Here is a 15,112-nt window from a genome sequence, read left to right as displayed (position 1 = left end):
GAGGAGGAGACGTGACAAGGGGGTGAAAATGAGAGAAGGAGAAAAGAGAGAATAGGAGATGGGAGAGGACAAGAATGGAGTATGTGCAGAAAAAGAGATACTGAATATAATTTCCTTGTCCTCTTCCGCCCCCCACAACTGCTAGTAAGGTTAGCTGTAAAAAGAGGAGCGAGGGGGTTTGCGTTTATAACCTGGTTGAGTGAAGATACTAACCGGCTACTAGTAAACACGTGGGAAACTGCATGCCCTTGTCAGGGAGGGTATTGGACCTGGACCTTCCTGCCAGGCCTCCCACCTGCCTGAACGTGGGGACACGGCAGCCTCTCGGCCGGATGCTCTGCTCCCAGACGCCCAGCTAGTGAGCTCATCCCATTCAGCTCCCCCGTCACAAGATGCCTGCCAGACAGGCAGAGGCTGAGGGAGCAGTGTTCCAGAAAGAGGGACAGCCAGTGTGGGGCCCAGAGTACAGGGTATGTTCAAGAACCGGACAGAGCTACACGCCACTTACCTGAAGAGTGAGCCAAGGCCCATGGCACAGTGCAGGAGGCCGCCCATTGTCTTCACTAGCAGAGAAGTGCCAACAAGGAGCCCGGAACGCTGGTGACCCTTGAACCCATGGCAAGGGCCAGAGTTATGCACCGATTGTCCAGTCCAGACAATGGGGGCTCAAGCTATTTCCTGACCAAATAGTCTCAGAGTAAATCCTTCTAATATTTACTGACCTTTAAGATAGTCTGTCTGCTACCGCAATTGCCTGCCGAAGAGCTAGATGTGTATCCAATATTGAATAAAAGGCTGGCGAGGCCTGGGCACCAGTGGAAGTCCTTCCCCTTGAGTTGGGCTTGCCCGCCTGGCCCCCAATATTTCCAAATTATTATTTCTTGTCTCGTCTCTTTCATTTGTGTGCGGCCCCTCCTCCAGATCCTGAACCCTGAACCACGCAGGACGTGGGGGAACATGCACAGCACAGGGCGTCTGCCACAGCTGGAGGGTGTGGGCTTTGCCCTAATAAAGCTGGTGTCTGTCCACGATGCACACGGCCTTGGAAGGCAGAATGACATGGACTTTTCAAAACCATCGGATATCGCAGTTCACGAATTTCCGAGCTGGGACAGGAGGTGGGAAGAAAGGTTCTGAGGTTCAAGATGCAGGCCTGGATTTCAGCGAGCATGTGTCTGAGTTTCCAAATAAGCAGAGCTCTGTGGTGTCTAAAATTTATATATACATATATATATATATAGAGAGAGAGAGAGAGAGAGAGAGAGAGGGATTTCCCAGAGGAAGGGAGAGGGAGAGAGAGAGAGAAGCAACAATGATGAGAGAGAATCATGGACCGGCTGCCTCCTGCAAGCCCCCTACTGGGGACCGAGCCCACAACCCATGCATGTGCCCTGACCTGGACTTGAACCCTGGCCTCCTGGCTCATAGGTTGATGCTCAACCACTGAGCCGCGCCGGCCGGGCTGCGGTGTCTTATTAAGGCTTCCGCAGCTTTTACTTTAAATTCAGCTCCTGTCGTTTCGCAGCTTGAGATTCTCCCAGCAGAGATGGCAATTGAGCTAAGGAGAGAGGCTCACACAAAGGAAAGCCAGGAGATGGTAGTTGCAGATGCAGTCAAGGCTGCGGAAGGGGTGACGGTGTGATTGACCCATGCCGTTGCCATGGAAACCAATGCTCCGCGGTCCTGCAGTGTTTCCCTTTTTGAAGGACAGATTGGCTTTCCTGAATTGTTAAGGCTGCACATCTCGGAAGCTGGGCGATCCATCACTTCTCGGATCCTAGGTCCCTGCAGGTGATGGAGGCAAGGCTAGCGGGGCTGCCATGAGACCCCAGGTGCCCGGAAGCTGCCAAAGGCAAAGACGGAAGCTCAGTGAAGCCCAGAGCTCGGCTGGAACCTGAGACCACCTGCCCAGCGGCCTGTGTACCAGCCGGACACTAATGTGCTGCTCAGAGCTCAGGGCAGGACTGCAGTGAATGAGGTTTGACCTGTTAGCAAAGGATTTTTCAAATCTCAAATTGAGATGAAAACTCCTCAAGTCAGTGCCCACAAACGGCAGCTCTGGGCTGCAGGGGGCGCCTCGGAGCCAGGTCAGTCTGTCCTGCGGAGGATCAAGGAGAATATTGGGACGTCGCGAGCAAGGAGAAACCTGGCATGCCATGAAGGGAGTCTCCTTCTAAAACCAAAAGATGTAAAAGTAAATGCAAAGGGATAATTACTTTTTAATTTGCTAGATCAACAAATTAAATCTCAGAGCAAACATTTAGAAGAGGGGAGGAAAGTGCATGGGAAAGAGAACTTAGAAAAAGGAGGATGAAGACATGCACAAGGAGGAAGCCTTGTTGGAGTCGTATAATCCCCTTAATCGTCATCAAAAGAGAGAGTCTTGTGAGACGTTGAAAACTCGGCCATCTGCAAGGCGAGGCAGGGGACAAAGTCGCCAAGTAGGCGCGAAAGGCTTGGGTTCTGGGTTGAGCAGGAGAAGCACTGCCAGAGTCGCATTGCATTTCAGACATTCTGCAGAGCAGCAAACAATTTATTCCTCAGCCCTAAGTTCCCACTGTTTCTCATGCATCCTGCAGGTCTGTGGGAAAGGTGAATATGGCTTAATTTTGCCTTTCGGTAAAAAGTCCTTTCTAGTGAAACATTTTTCTGTACAAGGATACATCGTATTAAAGGAAGCTGGAGAGGAAGTGGGACTCTATTCATTTAAGAATGGTTTTCACTTCCTCTTTTCATTAGCTCTGTTGCTTAACATAGCAATGCCTTCTTTACCCACAGGTGTTGAAGAAGAAAGCTGGGAGGCTCAATTGAGAATGCATCTCCTTGAATGCACTTAACAGAAAAATTAAAGCTCTGATAAAGGTTGTGTATTTCAACATGTGGGCTGAGATCCTACTCTTACCCCCTTTCCAAAGCCCAGATTAAATCCCAGGTCACCTATGAAGCCGTCTTCAATCCTAGCAGTCCGAAATGAGAGACCCCTTTCCTGACTTCCCTCCTTTATCTGTCTATCCATTTACCCATTTATACATACACTAGTGGCCCAGTGCATGGATTTGTGCACACTGAAAGGAAATTAATTAGAAGAAATATTTTAATATCGCTATTCGCTCTTTCTCTATAATAGAGTGTCAACCACATTCTTGATCGACAGTGACAGATCAAAACACACGTGCAACTGGCGCCAGCGAGAGCTTTATATGTATCGTGCATGTGCGAGTCAACTTAGCCTTTTATAGATATAGAATAAACTTGCTTAATTAAACTTGCTTTCTGATTTAGGTAAACTTTTCCAGCCCAGTGAAGCACCCCAACTTCTCTTTCAGGTAATTGTCAGCAACACAGCAGTAAATATCACCACAAGGCAGATTATTATTGTAAATCACACAGGGAGAACAAAGGGTGAAATATTTAACTGCAGCAGTGTTTGACTATATTCTGCACAGCGAGAAAACCTGAAGTCATTTTCAAGGTCCACCATTTCTTACTTCTTTTCAGTTGGGTCAAGCTTCTAAGCTTTATAAATCTCCATTTTCCGGCTAATGAGAAGAAAATAGGATTCTATTGAGTCTCCTATCTACCTACTCCAGGACTTCTGTGAGGGTCAAATGAGATGAGGCACGGAAAACGCTTCAGACATTCGGTTAAAGACCCAGGACTGAATGGTGAATAAAAACATACGATGCCTACAGTCTAGATGAAATACAAAAAACCCCACACCAATAAATGCATAATTAGAAATATAAATAAAAGGCTATGAAGGAAAGAAACAGTGATATTAAAGCTTCTATAGAAGATCTTGAACCTGACTTACTAAGTCGGGCACGCTGCTACCCTGGGTCACTGATGGACGAAGTGCATGAGCAGAGCTTACCTGGGAAGGAAGCAGGAATTCATGACCGCATTGCTGCAGAGCGGGCCTTCTTACTGAACATTACCGTTTGTGCTACAGCTCGTTTGCTGAAAGGTGAAATCTCAAATTGCTTTGAAGGGTTTGTAAACTGCTATTAAAAATAATTAGAAAAAAACATAAAATATTGGTTGAGAAAAATTCATAGAGCTTTCCTTCTACACAGGTCTGGGGCACAAACTTAAATATTTCTAGGCAGTGTAATTCACCGGAGAAAATAAAACCTATAGCAGACCTATACTCTTGTCAGTTGTGATGAGCATTAGCATGTGGCCTCGCTAACACTTCTCTGAGCCAGAAAACCCACAGCTGAAAGAGTTAAAACCCCCACAAGGCTGTTCTGACAATGGAATGAGATAATATGTGAAAATCTTAAACGTTACGGTTGTGCCAGCCCGCGGTGCACAGACCTCAGCCTCTGTGCCACCTGCCTCAGTGGCGTGGCCTGCGTTGTGTTGGGCTTTTCTCCAGGGAGGACGGCTCATGGTTTTCTTCTTCAAAGACTGTGCTTTGAAGTATTTTTCTCAAAATAAACTTCATTTATTATATAATCATTTCTTTTGGAATTGCCAGCAATCTCATATTATAACTACTAATCAGAAGTTATGATCAGCATCATCACAACTGACTTGATATATTTTCAAATTACAACCAGAATTGCCCGCCATCCATTCACTGTTTTATCTATTTTGCGTCTGTGTGTGTGTGTGTGTGGCGGGGGGGGGGGGGGGGGGGGGGGGGGGGGGTCTATTTTTCTTTTTTTAATATATATTTTTTATTTTTCAATTACAGTTGATGTACAAGATTATATTAGTGTCAGGTGTACAGCCCAGTGATTAGACATTTGCATAACTTATGAAGTGATCACCCCGATAAATCTAGTGCCCACCTGACCCATACATAGCGATTACAATATTATTGACTCTATTCCCTCTGCTGCACTTTACATGCCTGTGACTCTCAGGAATGCAACACCAATCTGTACTTCTCAGTCCCTCCACCTTTTCACCCAGTTCCCCAACCCCTCCCCCCTGGCACCCATCAGTCTGTTCTGTTTTGTTTTGTTTTTTAAGTCTGTTTCTGTTCTGCTTTTTCATTTATCTTGTTTTTTAGATTCCACATGTAAGTGAAACCACATGGCATTTGTCTTCTCTGACTTATTTCAGTCAGCATGATACCCTCTAGGTCAGAGGTTCTCAACCTGTGGGTCGAGACCCCTTTGGGGGTCGAACGACCCTTTCACAGGGGTCGCCTAAGACCATCGGAAAACACATATATAATTACATATTGTTTTTGTGATTCATCATTATGCTTTAATTATGTTCAACTTGTAACAATGAAATTGGGGGTCACCACAACATGAGGAACTGTATTAAGGGGTCACGGCAGTAGGAAGGTTGAGAACCACTGCTCTAGGTTCATCCATGTTGCTGCAGATGCAAGATTTCCTTCTTTTTATGGCCGTCATTTTCCATTGTATACATGCACCACTTCTTTACCATTCATCTATTGATGAACACTCAGGTTGCTTCCATATCTTGACTATTGTAAATAATACTGCAATGAACATATGGATGATAGATATGTATTTATTGACATTTTATTATTCATAGTTTTAATCTTTTTCTTCTTCTTAAAGAAGGTCCTTTAACATTTCCTGTGATACTGGTTTGATTGTGATGAACTCTTGTAGCTTTTCCTCCTTGCCTGTTAAGCTCTTTATCTGACCTTCAACTCTAAAGGGTAGCTTTGCTGGGTAGAGTAATCTTGGTTATAGGTCCTTGCTGTTCATCACTTTGACTATTTCTTGCCACTCTCTTCTGGCCTGTGAAGTGTCTGTTGAGAAATCAGCTGACAGTCATATGGGCACTCCTTTATAGGTAACTAAATGCTTCTCTCTTACTGCTTTTAAGGTTCTCTTTGTCTGTAACCTTTTACATTTTAATTATGAAGTGTCGTGGTGTGGGCCTCTTTGGGTTCCTCTTGTTTGAGACTCTCTGTGCTTCTTGGACTTGTATGTCTATTTTCTTCACCAGGTAAGAAAAGTTTTCTGTCATTTTTTCAAATAGATTTTCAACATCTTGCTACCTTTCATCTCCTTCTGGCACTCCCCTGATGCAAATGTTGGTGCTTGAAGTTGTCCCAGAGGCTCCTTACACTATCCTCATTTTCTAAAATTCCTTTTTTTTTGCTGTTCTGATTGGGTGCTTTCTGCTTCCTTATCTTCCAAATCGCTGGTTTGATCCTCTGCTTCTCTACTCCACTGTTGATTCTCTATACTGTATTCTCCACTTCCACTATTGTACTCTGCAACCCAAACCTTTGGAATGGAGCAGAGGAAGCTGCATTGTTATACATCTCTAGGCTGCTTTTTCTATGATGTAGTGTTATGGAAGCAAGAGGCTTCATCACGTGAGGCTGTTGCTAGTTACGATGGAAGAGTATGAATCTCCCACGATTTCGCGTGTTTCCAATCCACCAACAGGACAGTCACCAGGAGGGGAGTAGCAGCTGCCACTCACTTCACCACGGGCCTGAGACCCCTGCCCTCTAAGGCTCAGCTGACACTTCCAGGGAAACACTGGCAGAGTAAGTCCTTTATAATCTTTAATTTCATCCCCTCTCCCCCATTTGTCTGTTTTCTGTGGTAACAGTATGGCTCATTTCATTGTCACTTATTCCCCTTTCTCTTCCCTGAACCTGATCTCAATGACAGCTGCCACTGTCTCGCTTGCCCCGGCCACCGCCCACTGCTGTGGGGGGAGGTGGCCAGAAGCTGGAGCAAAGCAGAAGCAGAAGCACCTGCGACCTCAGGCACCTGGGAGGTGACTTCGTTTTGTGTAATCATAGCACAAGGCATGAATCCCTCCTGCCCTTGTCCTGAGCTGTCATCACAGTCCTGGCACAAACCTAAATATTTAACTGTGATTGTTAAATACAGCCTGAGAGTAAGTGTTCAATCAAAGGGTTCTGATTGCATGAGCAACCACATAGCAAAGCAGTGGGATAGCCTGCCTTTTGTATTCCAGATTGCTCGCTGTGTCTTTCTCTTGCTGCCCCTCTTTCTACACAAATCTTCCTGCCACCAGAGGTCCTGTTTTCTGGGCATATGTTTTCTGATATTTTCTGATATAATCTTTCCTAACCACATGCAATCCTGCTCCATCTATTTCTGTATCTCTTAACCTCCAGATTGTCTAGGCTTAAAATAAAGCCTAGGACATTGGGCAGAAAAAATAAACTGAATTACAGTATTTTTTTATTTCTTTGAAACACCTGCTTTATCCAAATAATACATGCACAGTTGTTTTTTTAGAAATCAAAGAATATAGAAGACGTTATAGTACAGAGACAGAACTAATTGGGTCTAAATGTTACCAGCCCTAATTCACCTCTCCACTGGCAACCACTGCTGCAGATAATAGACCTTTTTGTAAATACTATTGCATTTCTTAAGAATATGCTTGGACCACAATTTATTGGCTTTTCATATGGTCGATGTGATGTCATCTCACTTGGACATAATCTCTCCTGTCTGCACACACAGGCATGTTTTCTATCAATGACAATTGCCACATTAAATAACATGCTTTACCCTTTTATTCCGTCCCCTATAAATAATAAGGCCTAACATGTTTCAGTTAAGTGCCTGCTATGAACTGATGGATTGTGTCCCCCCAATTCATACTGTAACAGTGGGGAGCTGCCACCCATTCCTTTGACGTTGTCTCTGTAAATGCTGACTCTGATTCATGTGCAGCTTGAGGATGCTCAGCATGTCTCTTTGGTGGAGACAGGCCTGTGAGTTCTGTCCAGGAATCCTCACCTTGCCTGCCGCTGGGGGTGGTGTGCGTCCGGCATGGCTGAGCTGGAGGAGTTGCCTGGACACATTTTTGTCCCTGTGAATAATGAAACTGCATTTCTCAAATGGAAGGTTAATCTGCAGCAGTGCGGTGGCTGAGGGTTGAAGCGGGGCCCAGGGGGTTGACAGAACCCGCAGCAGGAAGGTGACGGGGTCCTGTGTGGGGAGCAGGGGCCGGGCTGGGGATTTGCGCCCCACGCAGCACGGGCCTGTGCGGTGGGTCCTAACGGTGCCACACTCTCCACCTTCCAGCATGTGAGTGGTTTTGAAACGTGACTTTGTAGCTCCCCTCTTCAAGAAGTCGCGTATATTTCTCCATGTCTTGCCTCTGAGCTGAACATGACTTCTGGCTGAAGGAATCTATGCCTGTTCCGAATCAAGGCCCCTTGAGGCCTGGTGTTTCTGCTCCTTCTCTTAGAACCCGAAGAGCTGCTCTGGGTACAGACTCGAGGTCGCCTATGAGATGTCAGAGTCACACAGCCTGGTCCCTCTCCCATCGCCCGTCAGTAGCCCAGCAACCCGAGAAGCACAGCCCCTCTGCTGACCTGCTGCTCAGGTGTGTGTGCCCAACCGAGAAGGGACCTGCTGGGCAGACCTGGCTCAGCACACCCAGCCGTCACCCACAGAATCGCGAACCAGCAGTGATTGTTGTCAAATCACTAACCTTTGAAGTTGTTACACAGCAAAGCTCACCAATACACTGTGTGCTTGCGCCCTGGGGGTTTGGGTCAGTATTTCTGAGGCCAGGCTCGGCTTGCCTGCAAACGGGCCATGCTGACCTGGAAAAGAGAAGCACCTGTGACCATTGGAGATTCCCAGCACCTGCCACTTGACTGTCCTGCCTGTCCCGGGTTCTTGTGTAATCAGAGGAGGAAGGAAGGAGAAACCCTGCCCCCATTCTGTGAAGCCATCGGATACTGAACTATGTAACCTTCTGAACATGTGGGGACTTGGGTCAAGTTTAATTAGCAAAATAGTGACACTGGTTCTGTAGCTAAATTACTGTCACATTTTAAAAATAATGAAATTTAAAATATTTTCCAAGCCCTCATTTGAAGAAGCAATTATTATACTCAACTCTCCTTAGACCTTGCGCCCTGCAGCTCAGCCAGCACAGGCGAGGTCACCCTCAGACACTTGTCTTTTGGGAAGAGGCTTTAATTCTGATTTTATGTGTGGCAATTGCGTGATTTGAGGGCAAAAGTTTGGTTGAGTTCTAAGATAGCAAGTAAATGTCAAGTGGAGACAGTGAATGGCATATTAGTCCTGGCTGTGTTACTAGTGTGACGTTGCCTGAGTCCTTATTGGTCTTGGAGCCTTGGGTTTTTTTTAATCTGCAGACTCAGAAAGAAGAACGAAATTACCTTTCCATTCCTTTGAAGGCCTCTGAGTCTGCCTCTCATTCCACATTTGCAGTTGGGGGCCTGTCTCATCCGGAGGCACCACCTACTCTCCGCAGACCTGCCCTGACCAGTGGCTCTCGGATGAACCCCAGGAACAGAGCTGAGAGTGGGCGCTGCCGGGCCTGCTTGGTGCCGCCTAGGCCCCTGGTGTTGTTGTTACTTGTTTCTGGGTCTGGCCTCCAGAATCAGTTTGGAGCCCCCTTGAGGATGAAGACAGAATCCCTTTTGACTCTCCATTCTAACTACAATATGTAAACCTAAAAATAACTCCATGGAAATTACTGATACACACAAAGGTGATTATATTAATGACTAGAGGCCCGGTGCACAAAATTCGTGCACTGGGCGGGGGGGCGGGGGGGGGGGCGGGAGCTGTCCCTCAGCCCAGCCTGCACCCTCTCCAATCTGGGACCCCTCAGGGGATGTCGGGCTGCCGGTTTAGGCCCAATCCAAACCGGCAGTTGGACATCCCTCTCACAATCCGAGACTGCTGGCTCCCAACTGCTCGCCAGCCTGCCAGCCTGATCACTCCCTAACCACTCCCCTGCCAGCCTGATTGACACCTAACTGCTCCCCTGCAGGCCTGGTCCCCCCAACTGCCCTCCCCTGCTGGCCTGGTCACCCCTAACTACCCTCCCCTGCTGGCCTGGTCCCCCCAACTGCCCTCCACTGAAGGCCTGGTCCCCCCAACTGCCCTCTCCTGCAGGCCTGGTTCCCCCCAATTGCCCTCCCTCCCCTGCAGGCCCGGTCACCCCCAACTGCCTTCCCCTGCTGGCCTGATTGCCCACAACTACCCTCCCCTGCCGGACATCTTGTGGCAACCATCTTTGACCACATGGGGGTGACCATCTTGTGCAACAGCATGAGGGTCAATTTGCATATTACCTCTTTATTATATAGGATTGCCAGTGCGTGTCATATGTACTGGCCAGTTGGCTGGCCGCTCGGACAGACAGACAGTTGGTCACTTAGCCTTTTATATATGTAGATTAGACTTTCAGAACAGTCTTTTGCCCAGGGTTTGCCAGAGGCCCACAGCATCAGGCGAAATGTGGGGCTTTAGGCAGCTCTTTCCACTTTTCTGGGACCTAATTCCTTTTTTAAAATTTGTTTTTATTGACTTCAGAGAGGAAGGGAGAGAGATAGAAATATCAATGATGAGAGAGAATCATGGATCAGCTGCCCCCTGCATACCACCTACTGGGGATTAAGCCTGCAACCGGGGCATGTGCCCTGACCAGGAATCTAACCATGACCTCCTGGTTTATAGGTCAATGCTCAACCACTGAGCCATGCCAGCCGGGGTGGAACCTAATTTCTTATCCACAAAGTGGGAGGATCGAGCTGGGTGATCTGTGAGAGCACTTCTCCACGTGCAGATCTGTCATGTCTTACATGCTCTGGAAGTTCAGGACAGAAATGTTTGTCATGAACCCTGTTCATGGCTGGACTTGGCTCTGAGATGTGAGCTTAGCTTAGAGCAGTGGGTGAGGATGGGAGGTGTGCAGGCTGTCTCAGGTGCTCTGGCTGGGTGCCAGCAGCATGACGTCTGCCTCAGCCCCCTCCAGCCTCCTGCCCCTGCTTCCAAATCACACAGTTTACACACATGTGCTACACACTCCATACACACACACATGCTCCACACCTTGCAAGTCCTATAATGGATTCTGTTTAGAGCCACCCTCTATTCTGTTCTGGTCAGAAACTTAAGAGGTAAAAAGCTTATATCTAAACTGTGAGCCTTGATTATAACATTGTTTTCAAAATTTGTAGCAACTTTATAAGAGTGCTGGTGTTGGAAAACCAAGATGGCGGCATAGGTAAACACCAGAAATTGCTGCCTATCACAACTACTTCAAAAATACAACTAAAAGACAAAACGGACATCATCCAGAACCACAGGAAGGCTGGCTGAGTGGAAATTCTACAACTAGAAGGAAAGAGAAAAGCACACTGAGACTCAGAGGAGGTGCGGTGCGGAAGTACAGTGCAGAGGTACGGAGGCGCATGCGGCAAGGGCTGGCAACTGAGGACGCGGTTGTCTTTTTCAATCCGGAGGGAGTCTCAAGATCCCAACTGCTTTGAACTCCAGTTCCAGGCGAGTCTCTGGGGACCCAGACTCATACGGGGAGAAACTGGACTGTCTGGCAGTGGGTGGAACTCGAGGGCGGCTTTCTCTCAGAGGTGCTTGCAGCAATTACCAGGACACTGAGACGTGGGGCCTCTTAGATTAGGACTGAGGAGCAGCCATAGCTGCTTGCTCCACCCTGTTGATCCCCTGAGACCCCGCCCGACCCAAGCTGTGCCCAGAGGCTTTTGCATATGAAAGGCCTGGCCCTTTGCAATCTGAAAATTACCTAACAAACTGCAGCTGGGTCAGAGAGACACAGAACTTCCAAAAGAAGTCCCAAGGCCCCACAGCAGCTTGCATTGCTTCACAGCTGGGCCTCATCTGGGTACCTCCAAACCCCAAACAAAGAAGAGGAATCTGCAGATCTCTCCATAGCTCCTGCTGGGTAGCCTCAGGCAGAGGCTAAATTAGCACCTCCTTAGAGATCCAAGGCCAGTGTGCCCAGTGGTCAGAGAGGGACCATCCAGATTACAACTCCTCAGATCCATAAGGGACACACTCAGGGGGCAGACTCAGCACTAAAGTCCCACTGACACAAGTCTTGCCCCATAAGGGTGTCTTCAGCACAGAAGTTCTTCCACTGCAGACACAGCTGATTCTCACAGCCAATTGGCCTGGAGGTCAATTCCTCCCAGTGATACCTATAACAATCAAGGCTTAATTACAACAAGACTGTACACAAAGCCCACAAAGGGGTGCACCAAGAGTGTCCACCTCAGGTAATTGGGGAGGCTGAGCCACTGGGCCCTATAGGACACCTAGCACAGAAAGCCACTCTATCAACACAGGGAAGCATTAAAAAAGCAGAGACAAAGAAACAGGTCACAAATGACAGAAATGGAGGAAAGCAAACTACTGGATATAGAATTCAAAACCACACTTCTAAGGTTTTTCAAGAATTTTCTAGAAACTGCCGATAAATTTAGTGAGACCCTCGAGGTTATGAAAAAGGACCAACTAGAAATTAAGCATACACTGACTGAAATAAAGGATATTATGCAGAGTTCCAACAGCAGACTAGAAGATCGCAAGAATCAAGTCAAAGATTTGAAATACGAAGAAGCAAAAATCACCCAACCAGAAAAACAAAAAGAAAAAAGAATCCAAAAATATGAAGACAGTGTAAGGAGCCTCTGGGACAACTTCAAGCGTACCAACATCCGAATGATGGGGGTGCCAGAAGAAGAGAGAGAGCAAGATATTGAAAACCTATTTGAAGAAATAATGACAGAAAACTTCCCCTACCTGGTGAAAGAAATAGACTTACAAGTCCAGGAAGCACAGAGAACCACAAACAAAAGGAATCCAAAGAGGACCACACCAAGACACATCATCATTAAAATGCCAAGAGCAAAAGACAAAGAGAGACTCTTAAAAGCAGCAAGAGAAAAAAAGTCAGTTACCTACAAGGGAGTACCCATATGACTGTCAGCTGATTTTTCAACAGAAACTTTGCAGGCCAGAAGGGAGTGGCAAGAAATATTCAAAGTGATGAATACCAAGAACCTACAACCAAGGTTACTTTACCCAGCAAAGCTATCATTCAGAATTGAAGGTCAGAGAAAGAGCTTCACTGATAAGAAAAAGCTAAAGGAGTTCATCACCACCAAACCAGTATTATATGAAATGCTGAAAGGTATCCTTTAAGAAGAGGAAGAAGAAGAAAAAGGTAAAGATACAAATTATGAACAACAAATACACATCTATCAACAAGTGAATCTAAAAATCAAATGAATAAATAATCTGATGAACAGAATAAACTGGTGAATATAATAGAATCAGGGGCATAGAAAGGGGGTGGACTGACTATTCTCGGGGGGGAGAAATGGGTGTGGGGGGTGCGGGAAGAGACTGGACAAAAATCGTACACCTATGGATGAGGACGGGGTGGGGGTAAGGGCAGAGGGTGGGGTGGGAACCCGGTGGAGGAGAGCTATGGGGGGAAAAAAGAGGGACAACTGTAATAATCTGAACAATAAAGATTAAATTTTAAAAAAAGAGTGCTGGTGGTTTTTTAAAAGATAATATCTATTTTTTAGAAGTACACCTTAATAAAGATGTAGGTCACATAACCTTTACCCAAACTTCTAACACCTGTAGCTGAACAGTACTCAGTATGTTTGTGGGATAGAAGTTCTTTGTAAGAGATTATAAAACATATTATTTTGAAGCAACATTACCTTTCATGAGAAAAACTATGGGCAGGAGTCTGAGCTTTGGAACCGGATGACCCGGAGCTTCACGTCCTGGCCCAGTACCTTATTAGCCTGGTGTCTGTGAGCAAAATACTTAACCTGCCTGTTAGTTTTCTTCTTTGTAAAATAAGGTTGATAACACTACCTTGCAATCTTATTCAGGATTAGATGGAATAACATATACAAAATGCCTCCCACAAAAAGATATGGAGGAAAGGTAGTTACCATTAGTAGACTCATATTTGTGTTATAAAAAGAAAATTGGGGTGCATGTGTTTATTTTTTAAAAACACCTTTTACTTATATTGATTATGTGTGGGTTGGAAACATCACGAGCAGGAATGAGTTAAAATGGTTTTTCCTTTTAATTAAGAATAAATCAATGACATTGTAGGATGCTTGATTTCTTCCAAAGGGAACATGACACAATAGCATTTTTAATTCGAGGGAGGCACAGAGTTGAAATCAAAGCCGGGGCAGAGTCCGAGAGGGCCTTGACTGGAAATGGCCAGGCGGTATCCAGGCTCGACACCTGCCATCCGCTCTGTGGGTGTGCGTGGGGCCTGAGGAGGGCGCCAGTGAGGCCCTCTTACACCAAGTCCCAGGCGTTGACTTTGCAGTGTAAATCCCAACAGAGGGTGGTGACAGTGATGGAAACAAAGCATCTATTTCTATTTTTGACGCAACCAGCCACAATACCACTAATTAATACTAAATTAACAGCCTTTGTTCTTGGCTCTGTGTTAGCCAGACTGTCCCCACTTGACCCTACTTGATAGAATTTCACTATTTAGTAGAGCTGACACAGACACAAGCTGGTAACAGATATAGAAAAACGAGAGAAATACAACAATCAAAGTGAATATTAGTAAATGTTCAATAAACACAGGGTAGCAAAAAGCCAGTTTATAATGAATAGTGATGTGGGACAAAGAGGAGAAACAAAGCGATGACAGAGACTGGAGAGTCCGCACCCGCCACGCCTCTGAGGGTGAGACCTCAGGGCCGCTGAGCCTGCTCCAGGGTCAATACGGGAGCCCCACGTTGCAGACTGACATTCACGGTGGTCCCTTTGCTTTCTATTAACTACATTTTTCCTTTAAACCCTTTTTTCCTATCAACTAACCCCAGATTCCTCTGACAGTGGAGAAGGCTTCCAAAGCTCTCTCCCTGTGTTCTCGACAGGAGCTGGAATATTGTAACTTTGGGGCACTTCCTTGATTCTGAGGCTGTGATTGCTGTCCAGGTGCAGAGATCCTTGGGAATGGGGGATGTCTAAGCAGGCTTTTCCAGTTCCCTCACATTGCAAAGGGGGAAAGCTTTGTCAGAGTCCCCTGTGCCTGGGGCGGAGACTACGCTGCCTTCCAATATTCTCCCCTTCTTCTGTGACAGAATTCCTGCCACTCCCTGGGCACCTGTTCACCCAGAATAAGGACTGCATCACGTTCATCCTTTCCCGCCCCACCTCCAATAGCAATCCCCTCGGACCTCTGGGTATGGGACAGACCTGCCTGTAGGCGGTGCAGGGAACATGCGCGGCCACACATGTCAGCCAACCAGGAGGAAAGGTGGCTGCACTAGAGTGAAACATGTGAGCCGTGGGAGGGGTGA

General features: G+C 46.6%; 1 long non-coding RNA gene across 1 annotated transcript in view; it reads left to right on the top strand.

Moving 5' to 3' along the window:
* LOC139008456 (uncharacterized) overlaps positions 1–12,749 on the top strand; it is a 39,296-nt gene extending 26,547 nt beyond the window's left edge. Inside the window, exons 2-5 of the long non-coding RNA XR_011471143.1 lie at positions 6,396–6,499; positions 6,627–8,328; positions 9,189–9,471; positions 10,949–12,749. This is a non-coding gene — a long non-coding RNA (uncharacterized lncRNA). The remainder of the gene's footprint in view (positions 1–6,395; positions 6,500–6,626; positions 8,329–9,188; positions 9,472–10,948) is intronic.
* Positions 12,750–15,112: the final 2,363 nt, after the last annotated feature.

The sequence above is a fragment of the Myotis yumanensis genome, unplaced genomic scaffold (assembly GCF_028538775.1).
Source record: "Myotis yumanensis isolate MYYU_CA2020_CCGP unplaced genomic scaffold, mMyoYum1.0.hap1 SCAF_4, whole genome shotgun sequence".
NCBI lineage: Eukaryota > Metazoa > Chordata > Mammalia > Chiroptera > Vespertilionidae > Myotis > Myotis yumanensis.
Note: the sequence above shows the minus strand (reverse complement) of the source record. Positions and strands in the feature narration are given on the sequence as shown.